This window comes from Procambarus clarkii, chromosome 1 (genome assembly GCF_040958095.1).
Source record: "Procambarus clarkii isolate CNS0578487 chromosome 1, FALCON_Pclarkii_2.0, whole genome shotgun sequence".
In the NCBI taxonomy this organism is placed as follows: Eukaryota; Metazoa; Arthropoda; class Malacostraca; order Decapoda; family Cambaridae; genus Procambarus; species Procambarus clarkii.
The window spans coordinates 11,718,961-11,739,962 of NC_091150.1; positions in this window are offsets into that span (position 1 = coordinate 11,718,961).

The window sequence follows — 21,002 nt, forward strand, 5'->3', positions numbered from 1 at the left end:
GGGAGGTAGAGATGTTTGAGATATATATATCTCGAACTATCTACTTCTTTTGTAAGGTCTGATGGCGTAGTGGGTTAAAGCATACTAGTTATGCCAGCTACTGGAAGGTAGTTGTGCTTTCTGGGTTCGAGTCCCACTGGTGGGTGTTGTCCAAAGATGGTTTATCTTCACTTGTGGTTTATGCAAGTATAGGCTTATAAGCTGGACACGAGTTCTCTCACATTGACAGTGGCTTGACGAAAAATGCAGACTGACCCCTCACTCATCTGGTGCCTTCGGGAGGTAGAGATGTTTGAGATATATATATCTCGAACTATCTACTTCTTTTGTAAGGTCTGATGGCGTAGTGGGTTAAAGCATACTAGTTATGCCAGCTACTGGAAGGTAGTTGTGCTTTCTGGGTTCGAGTCCCACTGGTGGGTGTTGTCCAAAGATGGTTTATCTTCACTTGTGGTTTATGCAAGTATAGGCTTATAAGCTGGACACGAGTTCTCTCACATTGACAGTGGCTTGACGAAAAATGCAGACTGACCCCTCACTCATCTGGTGCCTTCGGGAGGTAGAGATGTTTGAGATATATATATCTCGAACTATCTACTTCTTTTGTAAGGTCTGATGGCGTAGTGGGTTAAAGCATACTAGTTATGCCAGCTACTGGAAGGTAGTTGTGCTTTCTGGGTTCGAGTCCCACTGGTGGGTGTTGTCCAAAGATGGTTTATCTTCACTTGTGGTTTATGCAAGTATAGGCTTATAAGCTGGACACGAGTTCTCTCACATTGACAGTGGCTTGACGAAAAATGCAGACTGACCCCTCACTCATCTGGTGCCTTCGGGAGGTAGAGATGTTTGAGATATATATATCTCGAACTATCTACTTCTTTTGTAAGGTCTGATGGCGTAGTGGGTTAAAGCATACTAGTTATGCCAGCTACTGGAAGGTAGTTGTGCTTTCTGGGTTCGAGTCCCACTGGTGGGTGTTGTCCAAAGATGGTTTATCTTCACTTGTGGTTTATGCAAGTATAGGCTTATAAGCTGGACACGAGTTCTCTCACATTGACAGTGGCTTGACGAAAAATGCAGACTGACCCCTCACTCATCTGGTGCCTTCGGGAGGTAGAGATGTTTGAGATATATATATCTCGAACTATCTACTTCTTTTGTAAGGTCTGATGGCGTAGTGGGTTTAAAGCATACTAGTTATGCCAGCTACTGGAAGGTAGTTGTGCTTTCTGGGTTCGAGTCCCACTGGTGGGTGTTGTCCAAAGATGGTTTATCTTCACTTGTGGTTATGCAAGTATAGGCATATATATATATATATATATATATTATATATATATATATATATATATATATATATATATATATATATATATATATATATATATATATATATATATATGTCGTACCTAGTAGCCAGAACGCACTTCTCGCCTACTATGCAAGGCCCGATTTGCCTAATAAGCCAAGTTTTCATGAATTAATGTTTTTCGACTACCTAACCTAACCTAAACTAACTTTTTCGGCTACCTAACCTAACCTAACCTATAAAGATAGGTTAGGTTAGGTTAGGTGGGGTGGTTAGGTTCGGTCATATATCTACGGTTATTTTAACTCTAATAATTTTTTTTACCTCATACATAATGAAATGGATAGCTTTATCATTTCATAAGAAAAAATTAGAGAAAATATATTAATTCAGGAAAACTTGGCTTATTAGGCAAATCGGGCCTTGCATAGTAGGCCGAGAAGTGCGTTCTGGCTACTAGGTACGACATATATATATATATATATATATATATATATATATATATATATATATATATATATATATATATATATATATATATATATATATATATATATATATATATGTATATATAAATGATAAGCATTAAAGGGGAGTAATTTGATGGAGAACTAGGACTCAATAATTCTAACTAAATTATTATTTGGGCAATATATGAAAAAAGGAAGAAGGCATAAGGGAGCTCGAACTGGTGACCGCATGAACACCGGGTCCACCTCCCAGTCTTACCACGACTCTCCTGCGTGATGAAGAACTCATCAGTCATACATTCATCAACTTCACTCATACATCATCAAGTGACATTTGAGGCCATACGGGATCGAACGCCAACCCTGCAAGAAGCAAATGTATGGAGTGGAAAACGGTGTCCATCACTTAGGTCTTCGGGGATTGAACCAGAAAACATATTTTATAAACCATAGATCACAGTGAAATTAAGCAAAGCGAACTGTGCGAACTTATTTTCTCCAATTTATTAAGGTATGTCTGAGATATTCAATTTAGTATTTATTTAATAAATAAAGAATTTGTTCAAATAGGTTGTTTATGGGCATACAATAACAGCTTCAACACCTTAATAAACAATGGTTAATCTTGCTTAACGGTTTTGTATTAATTAAACCTAAAGCTGAGATAGACATTTTAAATAGTTTTAGTAATGAACGCAAGACAGAGATTTATCTTATCTTAGGTTTAAAATGTTTGGCCAAAGCCTAAATAAAAATTTATTGAAGATATTTTTCTATATTGAGGACTTCAGTAAAAAGGGACTTAATGACAAACAAATTCCTAATGGTTTTTGTTAAAATGTTTTGATTACATATCTTTATTGACCCAAGAGAGGAATGAATCGTGAATGAAAACCTGACTTTAGTTAAAAGTTGTCATATACATATCCCAAAAAATCCGTCTTCACACGATTGGACACACACATGTTGTAAGTGTTGCAACGTACAGGAATAGTGTGTTTTGGGTGTGGCAAGACAATAATAATGTGTTGTGAGTGTTGGAAAATTTAATAAAGTATTGAGATTTATGCAACACTGAAATGAGGAGTTAGTGTTGGAACACAAGAAGGTATTGCGAATGTTGCAAAACATAATTTGCTGTGAGTGTTGCAACCCTATATTAATGTTTGTTTTGTTGTTTATATGCAAATTAAAAAAGTTAGCGATTGAATAAATAAACAAAAGGTAATAGAAAGTATACCTAACAAGTAATTAAACAGACAAAAAAAATAAATGAATAAATCAAACGTGACTGAAGAAACAAAGTAAATTAGATTGAACATCAAGTAAAGGTGATTAACTAGAGCAATATAAGCGATTAAACATCTAAAAACAGGTAAATGCATTAATAAATAATGTTTTAACAAATAGATAAAATTATATAAATAGATACATTAAAGTTGCAGCAATTAACAAATTAAACGTGATTGACGATTTAATATGTAATAAAAATATAAATAGATAAAAATTGCGATTGAATAATTAAAAATTAACTATTAGTTATTAACTAAATGTAAAAAGGGAAGATACAAAGAGCGAGTTCGAACTAGGGAAAAAAATTATGTGCGATTGAATAATTAAAAACGTAACTGAACATATGAAATTGGATTAAATAGATGAAAAATAGTATTTGGTTAAAACTAAAGTTTTTGTAGCTAATATGTGGAATAGATAAACCTCTTACTACATACAAAGAGTTCGAACTGGTGACCGCGTGAACACCGGGTCCGACCTCCCTGTCTGACCACTAGTACTAAGTCACTATCATTATATAGCACTTGAAAAGGATATTAAAATCATCTGGGAGATATAAGGACGAAGTGAAGGAATAGAAAGCTACCACTAAAACCATCAGGGATCGAACGCGGACTCAGCAAGAAGCGAGAGGACGGAGTGGAATAACGGGCCCAAACACTTGGACCATCGGGGATCTAACACAATCGTATTTTATAAGCAGCACAGATCTAATAAATTTAAGTAAACTGAAGTGCACAAAGTTGTTCTCACCAGTTCCTTAAAGTATATAATTTTGTTATTGAACTTTGTATTAGAAATAATAACTTATTACAACAGCATTTTGCTGTGGCTTGCCAATGACCTGTGACCTTATTCTAGTCAACTACCATTAACCTACATCAAGCTTGGGATTAAACATCAGTATTTGAACTGTTTAAACATCATCCTTCTTGATAAGAGAGATCTGTTGGATTATAATAGTAGATTCATGTTTATTGTGAGTGTTTATGCATCATGCCAACCACCAGAACCTAACCCTCTGTTGCATTATATTCCAGTGGAATTTTTTGTTGTTTTTTGAGGGTTTCAATTCTATCGTCTTGGACCTAACCTCCGATACCAAGATCTTGGTTCAGTATTGCATTTCATTCTTAGCAATGTTTGTTTTTTGGACATTGGTCTTACATCAATGACCTGTGGTCTGACCGGGGTTCAGAGTTAATTTATTTGCAACTATATTATTGGAAATTTCTTGTTATTGGATATTTTCACTACATCAATTCAACCCAACAAACCCTAACCTAAGCTCATATAACTGGATGTGAACTACACTTTGCATCATATACTTAGGAAAATTATATTATTTACAATATCAATGCCATTAACATAATCCAATTTTCTTTTAACCAAATACATTCCTGGGGGCGGGGGAGGGGGGGGGTGTTTATAACCCCACGTAACCCGTCCACAGGGTCCCAAAGTACCCCTGAGACATATCACTTATAGTGCCCAATCAGCGTAGTTTAACAGTTCCACTGATGTATATTCAAGGCTAGAGCACAACTATGGCGCCCGCTTGTGGTTACTGACCCTCTTAATTTAACCACTTGGCTGCCTCCAGTCTGCTTGCCAGCTTGCTATCCTTCCAGCTTACCTGCCATCCTGCCTGCCAGCTTGCTATCCTTCCAGCTTACCTGCCATCCTGCCTGCCATCCTGTTAGCAGGGTGGCAGGCAGGATGTGTTTGTGCCATTTATGTATTGATTGTATTTTTGCAAGTTGTGTATTAATTGTGCAAGTTGTGTATTAATTGAGCATGTTCTGTAATTGCATTTGTGTGAATTGTGTATTTGTTCTAATTGTGTGTGAATTGTGTATTTGTGCTAGTTGTGTGTGAATTGTGTAGTTGTGGTAGTTGTGTGTGAATGTATAAATGTAGTGTGCATAATAATTCTATGAGTGGAAGTTGTGTAAATAGTGAATTAGTTCTAATAGTGTATTTGTGAGAGTTGTTTTAATAGCTAAAGAGGAACCTGTGCAATTGTATTTTGTGCAAATTATGTATTTGTGTAAGTTCTGTATGTGTTATTAAAAAATAAGTCTGCCTGTGCAAGTGCTGAAGTGTATTTGAACTTGTGACAGTGTGAAAGAATTTTTTAAAAGTGATGTTTAACAAATTGTGTAATTTTTTGGGAAAGTGTATTTTGATTTGTAGCAGCGTATATCCAATTTGTTATATATGCGCAAATACTGAACTTTGTGTATATATCACATTTGTGTGTAAATGACAAATTTTGTGTGTAAAGGTTATTTTTTATCCAAATATTGACTTTTGTGTAAGTGTGATATTTGTGGAAATGTCGTACTCTGTGTTTAACTGTAATTTGTGGAAATGTGTGCATTTTATGCTGTATTAATAATTTTGTGTATTTTTTATGTACAAGTACGTCATTTTGTGTGGGGATAAATTATTAGTAGGACTTACAATACATTAATAATTAAGCTGAGTTCATTTCGGTGTAACAAACACCCTGGCTTAACCATATTAACAGTAGCTAGGTGGGTATTTAAACATGTAATTACAGTATTTGGTGTGTTTCAATACATAAGGGGAGCTAGCAGTATTTCTGAACTTGCTTGAATATTATGGATACCTTGCTGCTTGTCAGGTATAAATATTACTGGTATTAACAGATCACAATGATTTATTGGAATGAATATAAACATTATTTTGTTGGGTAACCGAAATCTTGCTCCTAATACGGTTTAGGGCTGGATGTGGTATGAAAATCCACCTGACGAAAGGGCAAATGTCGCAAAAAAACATGCTATTGACTAGATATGTAAGTGTATTTATAGGTATGTATGTATGTATGTATGTATGTATGTATGTATGTATGTATGTATGTATGTATGTATGTATGTATGTATGTATGTATGTATGTATGTATGTATGTATGTATGCATGTATGTATGTATGTATGTATGTATGTATGTATGTATGTATGTATGTATGTATGTATGTATGTATGTATGTATGTATGTATGTATGTATGTATGTATGTATGTACGTGAGAATGTTAGGTTGGAAACAGGTTAGCTGTTTTTTAGAGCAAGATTGAGATTTTTTTGTATTTTTCATGGTCTAAGAATGCATAGTCTATGAGTAGATAAAGTAGCTAGTATTTGTCGAGTAGCTAGATGTATGAATTATGGTACATCATTTGGGTAAAAAGCATATTGATGTTTTAGAAAATAACATTATAGAAAAATGTGGTTATATGTGGATACTTGATTATAACATGTTGATGAGTGGTTTTTATTTAATAAGTGGTGTCTTGATGAGGCATACTACAGCTAGATGAGGTAGAATTGCAAGTTTCAATAATAATAGTTAAGATAGAAAACTAGAATAATTATACAGAATTATTTGTCATGTGCGTGTCTTTGGTTGCTGTTACGGACCCGAATCCAGCGTCCGAGCACGGAGCAGTGACGACCGCGCCATCTGTGGGTCAGCTCCCGAAACCCCCTCCAAATGGACGACGACACCGGGTGAGGACGAGGTGTACTGGCCACGAGGGCCAGTTTCCAGTCCTGTTCAGCTCACAACACAGCCGCTGCTGACCTCTGGTGAGGTGGTGCTCAGACGACAACGCCATCTATGGAGTGGATAGGTGGGCGTTTGGGTCTGAGCCTGTAAGTGAGGTGCTTTAGTGTGTCCCTGTTACTGATGACGTGTCTGCTTACAGAGTCGACCTGGGACTCCTGTAAGGGAAGTTGAGTCAATCTACCCAAGGCAGCCGTCTCGTCACCAAGTGTTTGCTGCAGCAGCTGTGAGTCGCCCCCCGGATGAACACTGTGGTGTTACCCTGCCTATGAAGTGGCAGTTGAAGGATTGTCATACCCGGGACTGACTGGTGGAGACGCTTAACCACTGGGGTGTTGTGGAAAGGAGAGTGATCTGTGGTATCACACGAGGCTCCTGACTAGGGTGCGACCCTAGTATCGCTCGTGGAGTGGCCTAACCAGCGTGGCTGATTTGGAACCTGCCAGCTATCTGCTGGACTTGTGGTTGATGGTCTCCACGACGGTGCCCCCAGTGGAACTGTGTTTTTTTGGCTGGCCTGTGGCCAGGGTAGACTCAAGATTCTCGAAGGATTCGTCGTGAGACCACAAGAGCACCAAGAGCTCGGCATCGTGAGGTGAGGATCCAGAGTCTTCAGAAGAAGACAACAGTGTATATAATAGTGTTTATACCCCCCCCAGTGTAATCTTCATATATATATTTATTGGTGATGGTAATAATTATAGTATTAAGTTTTGACTTTATTTCCTTTCCCCTTTTAATTTACTTGCGTTACATCACATCCCTTGAAAGCCACTACTGGCTTGGGGCCGGATACCCTTCCTCTAACAACATCAGAGTACGAACCCAGTTGCGACCCGAGAGGGCCGTAACAGTTGCACAACTCTCAGAACAAGATTTCTTGGTTGGCGCAGCACAGTGGTTAAGGAGTGAATTTTATATTTGATAAACCTTCATAAGATACAAGTTTAAGCAAGTAATTATGACATTGAGCTAAGGCCGCTGATCTCACACTGCGGTGACATTTGATACATCTAGAAATTCACTTCAAGTGAGATTGTACCTCTGAAATCCTCTGCAAGTCACCACCGCTGATTCGTAGTGGATTATCCTATTGATGTATATGTCACGTTAGTGTGATTTCTGTGTGTATCTGAAGTTGGGGCGTACAGTACAGGACCACTTTGACCTTCCACCCGAGTGCTTATGGGTCATACATAAGAACTTGGACTGGCATGAGCAGGGGCCTCTAGACTTCCTGTGGTTTCAGTGGAAATCTTGTTGTATGACTTTCACAAGACCTCGGTAGTACAGTGGTAGAGTATGCATCTGGCAATGCCTTGGTCGCAGGTTTGCATTGTCTCACAACCTCAATGGATTTTCTTATTGATATATATCACGTTATTGTGATTTCTGTGTGTATGTAATAGGGTATATATTAAGGGGCGGGTGCACAAGTTCTCAACCTTCCTCAAACACTTTTAAATTTTGGGGGCATAATCTACATGGTAAATGATCCAACCTTTCCTAATGGATCAATACCATAACTTGAATAGGAAATAACGACAATTCGTTTTTCAACTTAAAATCGAAAATTTCAAAATTTCAAATTCCTAAAACAAATTCAATATTTATCCAATTTCGACTTTATCATTATGGGCTCATAATAGCAAATAACGTTCATTTTCCTCCATTACAATTATAGTAACAGGGAGTATAGTTTACTGTAAAAAAAGTCAATGTGGCCTTCAAAATATGCTCAAAATTTAGATGCAAAAAATTTATAACTCGAAAAGGTATTGGTTTATGAATAATCTATTTGAGGGAAACCTTAGAACTAAAAACTTTGCACACAATATGTAAAAAATGGTGAGAATCGCTTGAAAGCTGAATTTGGAGTAGGGTCTCAAAGTTGAAATTCTTGTTCATACATTAAAAATTAAGGTAAACTTCTCGACAATAAATAAAGTAGTTCGAACTGATGTCATATCTTGTAAGTTTTAATAAATATTTCTTGGCATTCCTACTCGAATTCGTGAAAGTTGGAGGTCAATATGTATTGAAATGAAGTCATGAAAAAAATAACCCCCCAAAAGCAAAATATAGGGATAATTATTATAGGTTAGAGATATATAAATATACTTTATGTATATGTTACCCTCAACTGGTCCCCATTCAGCAAAACACAAGCTAAAGAGACAAAAAAATAGAATTTGAAATCTGTTAATAACTTGGCAAAAAAAAAAAAATAGTTAACGTTACAGGTTCTGCCACCTTTGGCTGAATTACATGTTGACCAAATTGGTTCTAACGTCACATATTTAGTGACGGATTTGAGTTCTCCAGGATGGAGAGGCAAAAATAAAATCAGATTATATACAAAGTATACAAATACAAAAATAAATAAAATAAAAATGCCCTCCTCCAGCCAAAAAAAATAGTTTTTGGACATTAATGGAACTAGCAGATATTAGCACTGGGCAATGTATTTACATGATATATATTAAAATAATGCAACATAATGTACTTACTCCTTATTACTTGTGTTAAATTTTCCCTCTCCAGGTAGCAAGCAGCAATCCGAGGAAGGCACCAGCTGCATATCTACTTTGTAGACCCTCCTTACTACTACTCTTCTCCTTTGTGCGCCAGACAGGTGCTTGCTTCTCTTAATCATTCCATTATTCATGAGTTCCACTAAGTAGGTGTTATTCTTATCATCAGTACTGGTTGTGCACTTTTTTTTTTAGAAATTCGTATAAAATCTATTTCTTAACACATTGGGATGAAATTTTCACGACGCTGATGACAAATAACGTGAGATTCGTTTAACAGTTGTCACTTTATTTCATACTAGCAGTACCCGCCATACGTTGCTGCGGCTCAGTCTAGTTAAATGGAAAAGAAAGAAAAGAGATAGTGCATGTTTTTAATGTTTAATTTCACAATGCTTGTGGGTATACAATATTTTGTTGTTGTTTCATTGTTCGTGGTGATATAGAGATTGTCTGGTGTGCCGACTCTAGAACACGCAACATATAGTTGTTCTTATGAGAAGCATTCCGTGTCTAGATATAAACTGCACAATTCTAAAGATTGGGCCTGAGAATTGTTGATGGTGATTGCAAACGTCAATCGACTTGGAAATAACAATATTTTAAATTGAAATGGAATATCTGTTGGAATCACAGGAATGCGAGGAATGAGGACATCTTCACTTTTGAAAGGTCCTGTCAAGATTGTTGCTGCTACGACGTTGCTGATTAATTTTTTTACTGCAAGGTGCGTGGCGTTGCAGAGCTTTAGCTGATTGATATTTCGCAACATGATAATTGGCACGCAGATTTTCAATTGCCGTACGTGTGATGGTATCCCTGGCAGATCGAGTGAATTAAAAAATTCTGTTGGATAACTAACTGCTTCATCCACTTCCTCAACAGTATCGAAGGACTTGTATCGAGGAATTACAGGTAATGTTTGCCTGAAATCTCTTGCTTGCAATATTAATGCGTTCCCAAATGGTCTGATGTTTCCACGCAAATCTTGCAATGATCGATTAAGAGCCTCGAGCGATTTTGTGTGGGCCATTGTGCATTCATTCCAAACAATAAGTTTACATTTCTTAAATACTTTTCCCATGCCGGATGCTTTGGAAATGTTGCATTTAGGAGTTTTAATGAATTGCATGTTCAATGGCAATTTCAAAGCGGAAGTAGCAGTTCTTTCACCTTTTAACAATGTCGTAGCTATTCCGGACGATGCAAGAGCTAATGTTATGCCATTTTGGGATCGAAAGGCTGCCAGAATCAATCTAATTAGGAAGGTTTTACAATTGCTTTTTGAGCATCTAAGAAAATTTCTCCAACCCCGTTTTTGACAGTTTGAATTATTTGATTGTAAATGAATTTTCACTCAAGCGTTAGCTTAGGAAAATTTGATTGCACATACAACAACAGATCACCCATGTTGTAATTTGTTTCACAACGCAATTCTACATAGAACAAAGCCGCAGTAGGTCGATTCGGCAATGGCATTTCTAATTGATTTAGAACTTTGCGATTTCTAAGCACAAACCTTGAATCATTATCAACGCTTCGTTATAGATTTCTGCTGTGAAATCCATGTTCATATTTGAATTTTCCTTGCGTATTCGACGGATAATATCTTCAGCCATGTGCGATTTATATTTCTCCCATAACTCAGTTGGAGATGAAGGAGAGTAGGCAATCAACATAATTGCACATAATGCACGAATTTGATTTGTATGTGACGTGTTGGACGTCACTAATGCATACATCCCAGTGTCGTTCGTTCTCCAATAAATTCAGAGCTTGACATGCACTACAGAAAGTGGCATGTGTGACGCCGTTGACAAATCTCAATAGCTGAAAAGACGTTGGACCGGACACATTTACCGACAGCGTGCAAAGAAAGAAACATTCATCTTGAATGGGATGCATGGTGTACAGTCTGACAATTGTAGTTTGAATATGCCAGGTTGTCCGTCGACTCGCTCTCCTTGTTTGCGTCGTTCAAAGTATTTTCTACTGGCATTCCATGTGTAATACGTAGGCACTTCCGAATACAGCAGTGTTTTTGCAAACGCGTCATTTTGACATAATGTGAAGAAAGCTGTTAACTTTGTAGCCAGTGGATTCATAGATGATTGTTGCACATTTGCAACTGTGAAATAAACGTGTAGTCCATTTTCTAGTTTAAAAAAAATACTAAGGAAATATTTATATTCAAATGCAGATCAATCGACTCAGCTTAAGTTCACCGCCAATTGCACTGACAAATAAGAACAGTTAAAAATAAAACGAGAAAAAAGCTATACCCACGAAATGAACGAAATGGTAAAAAACACAGCTCAATTCAAATGCAACGTCACACAAAATAATTAAATTAAAATGAAAACAAATCAAAATTTATGAAAATTAAATTTATCAATGCAATCAGAAACATTGAAATGGAATCGTAACATATTTTGTATATCGTATGTTGCTCTTACGTGCAACAGATGGCACTGTTTTTCATAAACGCATGTTCTTACCTGTCACAGGTGTGGCATCTATATAGTAGGTATATAAAAACATGCAAGTATTCGAATGGAACGTTGTGTCAAAATTTCAAAGAAATTGGTGAAGAACTTTGGGAAATTACAGTGAGTGTTGCTCTCACGTCCAACAGATAGCGAAGTTTAAAAAAAAAAGCATGTTTTTCCTATCACAGGTGAGGCATGTATATAGTAGATATATAAAAAGACACGCCTATTCGAATGCAACGTTGTGTCAAAATGTGTCATATGTGTCAAAATGAAACCTCTTTTCCGTTGTGTCATCGGTAAAGAGGGTGCGAAGATTTCCCTCAAATGAAAAACACATGAAAAACACAGTTTTTTTTAGAAAAGCATGTTTTTTTTTACCTTTACAGACGTGATATGTATATAATACGTATAAAAACTTGGCCGGATTCGAATGGAACATTGTGTGAAAATTTCAAAGCAATTGATGAAGAACTTTCGGAGATTAGCGATTTTGAACAAACGAACATTTCCATATTTATTTATTTAGATTTGGACAAATATTTTGGTTAAAACAAGGGATATATTTATATCTTATTTAGGAAAGACATGGACAAATACAAGGGTGAGAACATTGTGCCATTTCTTTGCTGCTTATGTATATGCCTTTTGGAGTTGATTTCGTGTCTAAGTGGCAGTTAATGATTGATTCATCATAGGTCAAAATAAATAGGAGATACTGTTTGTCTCAATAAGCCTTCTGCAATTTCATTCATATGTTTAATATAAAAAAAATTAACTGACGGTTTGGTAGAATTAATAAATCTTTGAAAATAGGATTTATTTATAAATCATTGAAAATGGGATTAAATTTGCAATCACTGAAAACGGAATTGCCGCAGTAACTAGAATTAGGGATGACAGTAGAAAGCTGTTTAATCACTACGGACAAATTTACTAAGATGGAAGGGTGCTGTCAATAATATTGTTACAAATGAGGACTTGCTCTGTAGGGTCAATGTTTAAGGTAAGGGAGTACCAATTAATGGGGTTAGGTAAGGCTCGGTCCCGAGTGAAAACAATTCCCCGCAAAGAATAAATAATAATCGTCTATCGTCTAGAAACAGATAACCTACCCATAATCAAAATGGATAATGGAAACTCCAGCTTTAGAATACCTATATATATATAATTTGTTACACACTGAAATCACACTAACGTGATACATCAAATGAACAAATCCAAAAGGGCCGTGACGAGGATTCGAACCTGCGTCCAGGAGCATCCCAGACACTGCTTTAATCGTCTGAGCTACGACAGGGTAAAAGGGTTGAAACCGAAGTTCTACTGAATCTTACTGGATCCCGTAGATCCCGAAGTTCAGTAGAACTTCGGTTTCAACCCTTTTACCCTGTCGTAGCTCAGTCGATTAAGGCAGTGTCTGGGATGCTCCCAGACACAGGTTCGAATCCTCGTCACGGCCCTTGTGGATTTGTTCATATAATTAGTTAACCGTAATCCCGCCAAATACAACAAATACATTACCATCTCGATGTTACGTTACCTCACTGAATCTACATAGATAGGAAGCGAGAGTGCATACAGCAACACTAGAGGTAAGGTCTACTTTCTTAAGGACAGAATTAAACACATAATAATTTTAATATGCAACACTGTTCACTAGGCCACCCCAAAAAGTAAACACCTGGGGACAAAACACTGGCCTAGGGAACACAAATCAAATACATTTCGAATACTTACCGGCAGGTTACAATAATGGTATAGTACTTAACCTGATATCACAAAGATTAAGGAGATAAGAGGACACAAGGAAGAAGGTAAAAGGGAGAGAGAGATCCCACAGCACGAGCTCCAGACCGCTTGGTGTTTTGTTAGTGAAGAAAGCTCTCTCACCACGTGGCTGTTGCCTGAATCCTTAAACTGATCGTACAGTAACATTTACTAATCCTCCAATACAATATTTACTTGTCACTAGTTAGTTCTAAACATAACTAACATCCTAGCTTTACACTACACTAACATTAATTGTCGCAGATTATACAACTCTGTGAGCATCAAGGTGTTCCTACGCCTGGCAGGGAAACGGGACTACTATTTACCAGGCTGAGGTTACAAGTCCTCTTGAATATAAGACTGCCAGATATTTTACTCCCTCCCAAACCCAACCTATCTATTAATTGTCTATATAATTATCTAGTCAATGTCCCACAAATCAGTCCAAATCTCAGTCAGTCAGGTTAAGGAGGCCACTGGATGGATGACCATGTGGCCAGCCAACACCCTTGGCTAGGGTGACCTATCTCCCTCTGGAGAGTTGTTTGAACCTATCTCCCACTATAGGAGTAATATGGCCTATATCCCCAGTAGCGTTATTATGTTCTATCATCCTTTGCAGGGTTATTATAGCCTATTACCCTCTGAAGGGTTATTATAGCCTGTCACACGCTGGAGGGTTATTATTGCATTTAACCCTCTGGAGAGTTATCATGGCCTGTCAACCTATTAGGGTTATTAATGCTTATCACTCTCTGGAAGGCAATTAAGGCCTATCACCCTTTGGAGGGTTATCATTGACCTTTAGGAGGACTGTCACTGTCTATCATCCTCTGGAAAATGTTGTAGCCTATATCCCTCTGGAGGGTTATTATGGCCTATCACCAACTGGAGGTCTATTAAGGAAAATCACCATAAGAAGGGTTATTGTGCCCTGTCACTCACTGGAGGTTATTATAACCTATCATCCGCTGGAGGATTATTACAGCTTAGCTTTGGAGGCATATTATGGTCTATCACCTTTTGGAGAGTTATTTAAGTCAATAACTCTCTAGAAGGCTATTATTAATAACCCTCCAGAGGGTGGTAGGTCATAATAACCCTCTGGAGGGTTATTATAACCTATCACCTCTGGAGGGTTATTATGACCTATCACCTCTGGAGGGTTATTATAACCTATCACCTCTGGAGGGTTATTATAACCTATCACCCTCTGGAGGGTTATTATAACCTATCACCCTCTGGAGGGTTATTATAACCTATCACCCTCTGGAGGGTTATTATGACCTATCACCCTCTGGAGGGTTATTATGACCTACACCCTCTGGAGGGTTATTATGACCTACAACCTCTGGAGGGTTATTATAACCTATCAACCTCTGGAGATTAATTATGACCTATCAACCTCTGGAGGGTTATTATGACCTATCCATCTGAAGGGTTATTATGACCTATCAACCTCTGGAGGGTTATTATACCTATCAACCTCTGGAGGGTTATTATTATGACCTATCAACCTCTGGAGGGTTATTATGACCTATCAACCTCTGGAGGGTTATATTATGACCTATCAACCTCTGGAGGGTTATTATGACCTATCAACTCTGAGGGTTAATATTATACCTATCAACCTCTGGAGGGTTAATATTATAACCTATCAACCTCTGGAGGGTTATATTATACCTATCAACCTCTGGAGGGATTATTATGACCTATCAACCTCTGGAGGTTAATATTATGACCTATCAACCTCTGGATGGTTAATATTATGACCAATCAACCTCTGGAGGGTTAATATTATGACCTATCAACCTCTGGATGGTTAATATTATGACCTATCAACCTCTGGAGGGTTAATATTATGACCTATCAACCTCTGGATGGTTAATATTATGACCATCAACCTCTGGAGGGTTAATATTATGACCTATCAACCTCTGGAGGGTTATATTATGACCTATCAACTCTGGAGGGTTATATATGACCTATCAACCTCTGGAGGGTATATTATGACCTATCAACCTCTGGAGGTTAATATTATAACCTATCAACCTCTGGATGGTTAATATTATGACCATCAACCTCTGGAGGAATATTACCTATCAACCTCTGGATGGTTAATATTATGACCATCAACCTCTGGAGGGTTAATATTATGACCTATCAACCTCTGGATGGTTAATATTATGACCTATCAACCTCTGGAGGGTTAATATTATAACCTATCAACCTCTGGAGGGTGATTATTATGACCTATCAACCTCTGGAGGGTTAATATTGACCTATCAACCTCTGGAGGGTTAATATTATGACCTATCAACCTCTGGAGGGTTAATATTATGACCTATCAACCTCTGGAGGGTTATTATTAAGTCCTAACAACCTCTGGAGGGTTATTATTAAGTCCTAACAACCTCTGGAGGGTTATTATTAAGTCCTAACAACCTCTGGAGGGTTAATATTATGAACCTATCAACCTCTGGAGGGTTAATATTATGACCTATCAACCTCTGGAGGGTTAATATTATGACCAATCAACCTCTGAAGGGTTAATATTATGACCTATCAACCTCTGAGGGTTAATATTATGACCTATCAACCTCTGGATGGTTAATATTATGGCCTATCAACCTCTGGAGGGTTAATATTATAACCTATCAACCTCTGGAGGGTGATTATTATGACCTATCAACATCTGGAGGGTTAATATTGTGACCTATCAACCTCTGAAGGGTTAATATTATGACCAATCAACCTCTGAAGGGTTAATATTATGACCTATCAACCTCTGTTGGGTTATCATTGTCATTCGTCTCTGGGGGATTGTTAGGCATATATAACTTTGAACGTATTTAAGGTCTAACTCTCTCTGGAGGGTTATTATTGCCTATCACTCTCTGGATGGATATTTTGGCCTATTTCCTTCCGGAGGGTTATTATGGTCAATTACCTTCTCGGGGCTATAAAGGCATATCACCCACTAGAAGGTTGCAAAAGCCAATCACCCACTTGGGCTTATTAGAACCCATCACCTTCTGGAGGGTAATGAAGGCCTATCAGCTTTGGAGGATTATTAAGGCCTATTAACCTGTGGACGGTTACCATGATCTCTCACCCTCTGGCGTATTATTAGGACCTACCTCACTCTGGAGGTTAATATTATGATCTATCAACCAGTGGAGGGATATTAAGGTCAACTAAAAACTTACTGACTAACAACGGTGTATTTACAAACAGCGGAGGGGGAGTACACTACCTCTTCTGAACCAGCCTCCATGGTGTAGTGGTAAGACACTCGCCTGGCGTTCCGCGAGCGCTTTGTCATGGGTTCATATCCTGGCCGGGTTGGATTTACTGGGCACAAATCCTTAACTGTAGCCTCTGTTTAACTCAACAGTAAAATGAGTACTTGGTTGTAACAACGATTCTTCGCGGGGATCGTATTCCAGGGACCTGCCCGAAACGCTACACGTACTAGTGGCTGTACAAGAATATAACAACTCTTGTATATATCTCAAAAAAATTAGTATTATCACATTAAACACAACTAATGTGCGTCAAAATATATAGTATAGGAAACAATTTCATAAATAATTGCAACATTTAAAAATCAATCCAGTACAATATTTATAATAACCAGAAATTTATATTTTACCACTCACTGATAATTATATAATATTCTAAAGAAATTTAAAATTTAGGAAACTTTTTTCCAATTCTAATACAGTTTTATTTACGATCTTATAATGATATATAAAAAATCATTTATTTAAGTTTATCTTACGTTTATTAAGGACACTAATTTTAATATTTCAACATTTTTCCATTTCTTTAATATTTGGGGTGACATTTTTGTTTGTTATAAAATGCTTTGTTGTAATAAATTAGGGGGGGAACGTATATATTTATGAAGGAATATTATTTGAGAAAATCAGTGGGTATAAACTGGGCGTGAACTTGTAACGTAGATAACTGTTGTAGATAGCATAATTAGTTTAGTAAAGAGCCGCTCAGTAAGCATTAAAAGAAAACCTGACGTTCAAGCACGAAAGTCTAAGTTAAAATAAGGCGCTCAGTTTTCTGCATTTAGTTATTTATTTTTATTGGGACTTGAGAAACATTTTTGTATGTGAAGAAAAAGCGATGACTCCTGAATTTACCTGAGAGCCACTATGTATTTTGTGGCCGCGATGGGGGCAGGTAGCCGGCGGATTGGCGAAGATTCATCCGGATTCTTCCTCTCTGTAACACTATTATATTTTTTTTTTTTTTTTTTTTTGAGATATATACAAGAGTTGTTACATTCTTGTACAGCCACTAGTACGCGTAGCGTTTCGGGCAAGTCCTTAATCCTATGGTCCCTGGAATACGATCCCATGCCGCGAAGAATCGTTTTTTCATCCAAGTACACATTTTACTGTTGCGTTAAACAGAGGCTACAGTTAAGGAATTGCGCCCAGTAAATCCTCCCCGGCCAGGATACGAACCCATGACATAGCGCTCGCGGAACGCCAGGCGAGTGTCTTACCACTACACCACGGAGACTGCTATATGTTCTGTTATGTTCTGTTTATTTTTTTTGAAATGTTGTTTGAGTGTGGCACTGAGCCTTCCACAGTAACACCCTATTATGCACCGTACTCTGATCAGTAGACAGTGAAGAACAGTCATGCAAAGTTCCATGGAAAGCCCACAATGAAGCCTTATCCCGCACAGTACCCAGGATACTGTGCAGAATTAAGAGGATCCGCAAACTAGAAGGCCAGAGTTAGGAGGATCCATAGACCAGAGCTAAGAGGATCCGTAAACCAAGCTAAGAGGATCCATAGACCAGAGCTAGGAGGATCCGTAAACCAGAGCTAGGATTATCCGTAGACCAGAGTTTAGGAGGATCCGTAAACCAGAGCTAAGAGGGTCCATAGACCGAGCTAAGAGGATCCGTAAACCAGAGCTAAGAGGGTTCATAGACCAGAGCTAAGAGGGTCCATAGACCAGAGCTAGGAGGATCCATAGACCAGAGCTAAGAGGATCCGTAGACCAGAGCTAAGAGGATCCATATAGACCAGAGCTAGGAGGATCCATAGACCAGAGCTAAGAGGATCCATAGACCAGAGCTAAGAGGATCCATAGACCAGAGCTAAGAGGATCCATAGACCAGAGCTAAGAGGATCCATAGACCAGAGCTAAGAGGATCCGTAGACCAGAGCTAAGAGGGTCCATAGACCAGAGCTAAAGGATCCATAGACCAGAGCTAGGAGGATCCATAGACCAGAGCTAAGAGGATCCATAGACCAGAGCTAGGAGGATCCATAGACCAGAGCTAGGAGGATCCGTAGACCAGAGCTAAGAGGGTCCATAGACCAGAGCTAAGAGGATCCATAGACCAGAGCTAGGAGGATCCATAGACCAGAGCTAAGAGGATCCATAGACCAGAGCTAGGAGGATCCATAGACCAGAGCTAAGAGGATCCATAGACCAGAGCTAGGAGGATCCATAGACCAGAGCTAGGAGGATCCATAGACCAGAGCTAGGAGGATCCACAGACCAGAGCTAAGAGGATCCATAGACCAGAGCTATGAGGATCCATAGACCAGAGCTAGGAGGATCCATAGACCAGAGCTAGGAGGATCCGTACGCCAGAGTTAGTTGGATCCGTAGGCCAGAGCTAGGAGGATCCATAGACCAGAGCTAGGAGGATCCGTAGGCCAGAGCTAGGAGGATCCATAGACCAGAGCTAAGAGGATCCATAGACCAGAGCTAGGAGGATCCATAGACCAGAGCTAAGAGGATCCATAGACCAGAGCTAGGAGGATCCATAGACCAGAGCTAGGAGGATCCATAGACCAGAGCTAGGAGGATCCATAGACCAGAGCTAGGAGGATCCATAGACCAGAGCTAGGAGGATCCACAGACCAGAGCTAAGAGGATCCATAGACCAGAGCTATGAGGATCCATAGACCAGAGCTAGGAGGATCCATAGACCAGAGCTAGGAGGATCCATACGCCAGAGTTAGTTGGATCCGTAGGCCAGAGCTAGGAGGATCCATAGACCAGAGCTAGGAGGATCCGTAGGCCAGAGCTAGGAGGATCCATAGACCAGAGCTAAGAGGATCCATAGACCAGAGCTAGGAGGATCCATAGACCAGAGCTAAGAGGATCCATAGACCAGAGCTAGGAGGATCCATAGACCAGAGCTAGGAGGATCCATAGACCAGAGCTAGGAGGATCCGTAGGCCAGAGCTAGGAGGATCCGTAGGCCAGAGCTAGGAGGATCCGTAGACCAGAGCTAGGAGGATCCACAAGGCAGATCTAGAAGGATCCACAGGGCAGATCTAGGAGGATCCACAGGGCAAAGCCAGGATGACTTTTACTCCAGAGCCAGCAGATACACACAAATTCACAAAATCTCAATCTTGCTCCAAAAAATCAGCTAACCTGTTTCCAAATCAACATTCACACATACACGCATACATACATACATACGGAGACCTACGAGATATATGGAAGACGGCAAATGTAGTCCCCATATTCAAAGAGGGTAACAGACAAGAGGCACTGAACTACAGGCCAGTGTCCTTAACTTGTATACCATGCAAGGTGATGGAGAAGATTGTGAGAAAAAACCTAGTAACACATCTGGAGAGAAGAGACTTCGTGACAACCCATCAACATGGGTTCAGGGAGGGTAAATCTTGCCTTACAGGCATAATAGAATTCTACGATCAGGTGACAAAGATTAAGCAAGAAAGAGAAGGATGGCAGACTGCATTTTTTTTACTGTCGGAAAGCCTTTGACACAGTACCCCATAAAAGGCTGATGCATAAGCTGGAGAAACGGGCAGGAGTAACTGGTAGGGCGCTCCAGTGGATAAGGGAGTACCTAAGTAATAGGAAGCAGAGTTACAGTGAGGGGTGAGACCTCAGATTGGCGTGAAGTCACCAGTGGAGTCCCACAGGGTTCTGTACTCGGCCCTATCCTGTTTCTGATATACGTAAATGATTTCCCAGAGGGTATAGACTCATTCCTTTCAATGTTTGCTGAAGACGCCAAAATTACAAAAAGGATTAAGACAGAGGAGGACAGCTTGAGGCTTCAAGAAGACTTAGACAAGTTGTAGGAATGGTCGAACATATAATTGTTAGAGTTTAACCCCAAGCAAATGTAATGTAATGAAGATAGGGGTAGGGAGCAGGAGACCAGATACAAGGTATCATTTGGGAGATGAAATACTTCAAGAGTCAGAGAGAGAGAGAAAGACCTGGGAGTTGATATCACGCCAGACCTGTACCCTGAAGCTCATATCAAGAGGATAACATCAGCGGCATATGCCAGGTTGGCTAACATAAGAACGGCCTTTAGAAACTTGTGTAAGGAATCTTTCAGAACATTATATACCACATATGTCAGTTCAATCCTAGAGTATGCGGCTCCAGCATAGAGTCCATATCTAGTCAAGGATAAGACTAAGCTGGAAAAGGTTCAAGGTTTGCCACCAGACTAGTACCCGAGCTGAGAGGTGTGAGCTATGAGGAGAGACTACGGGAA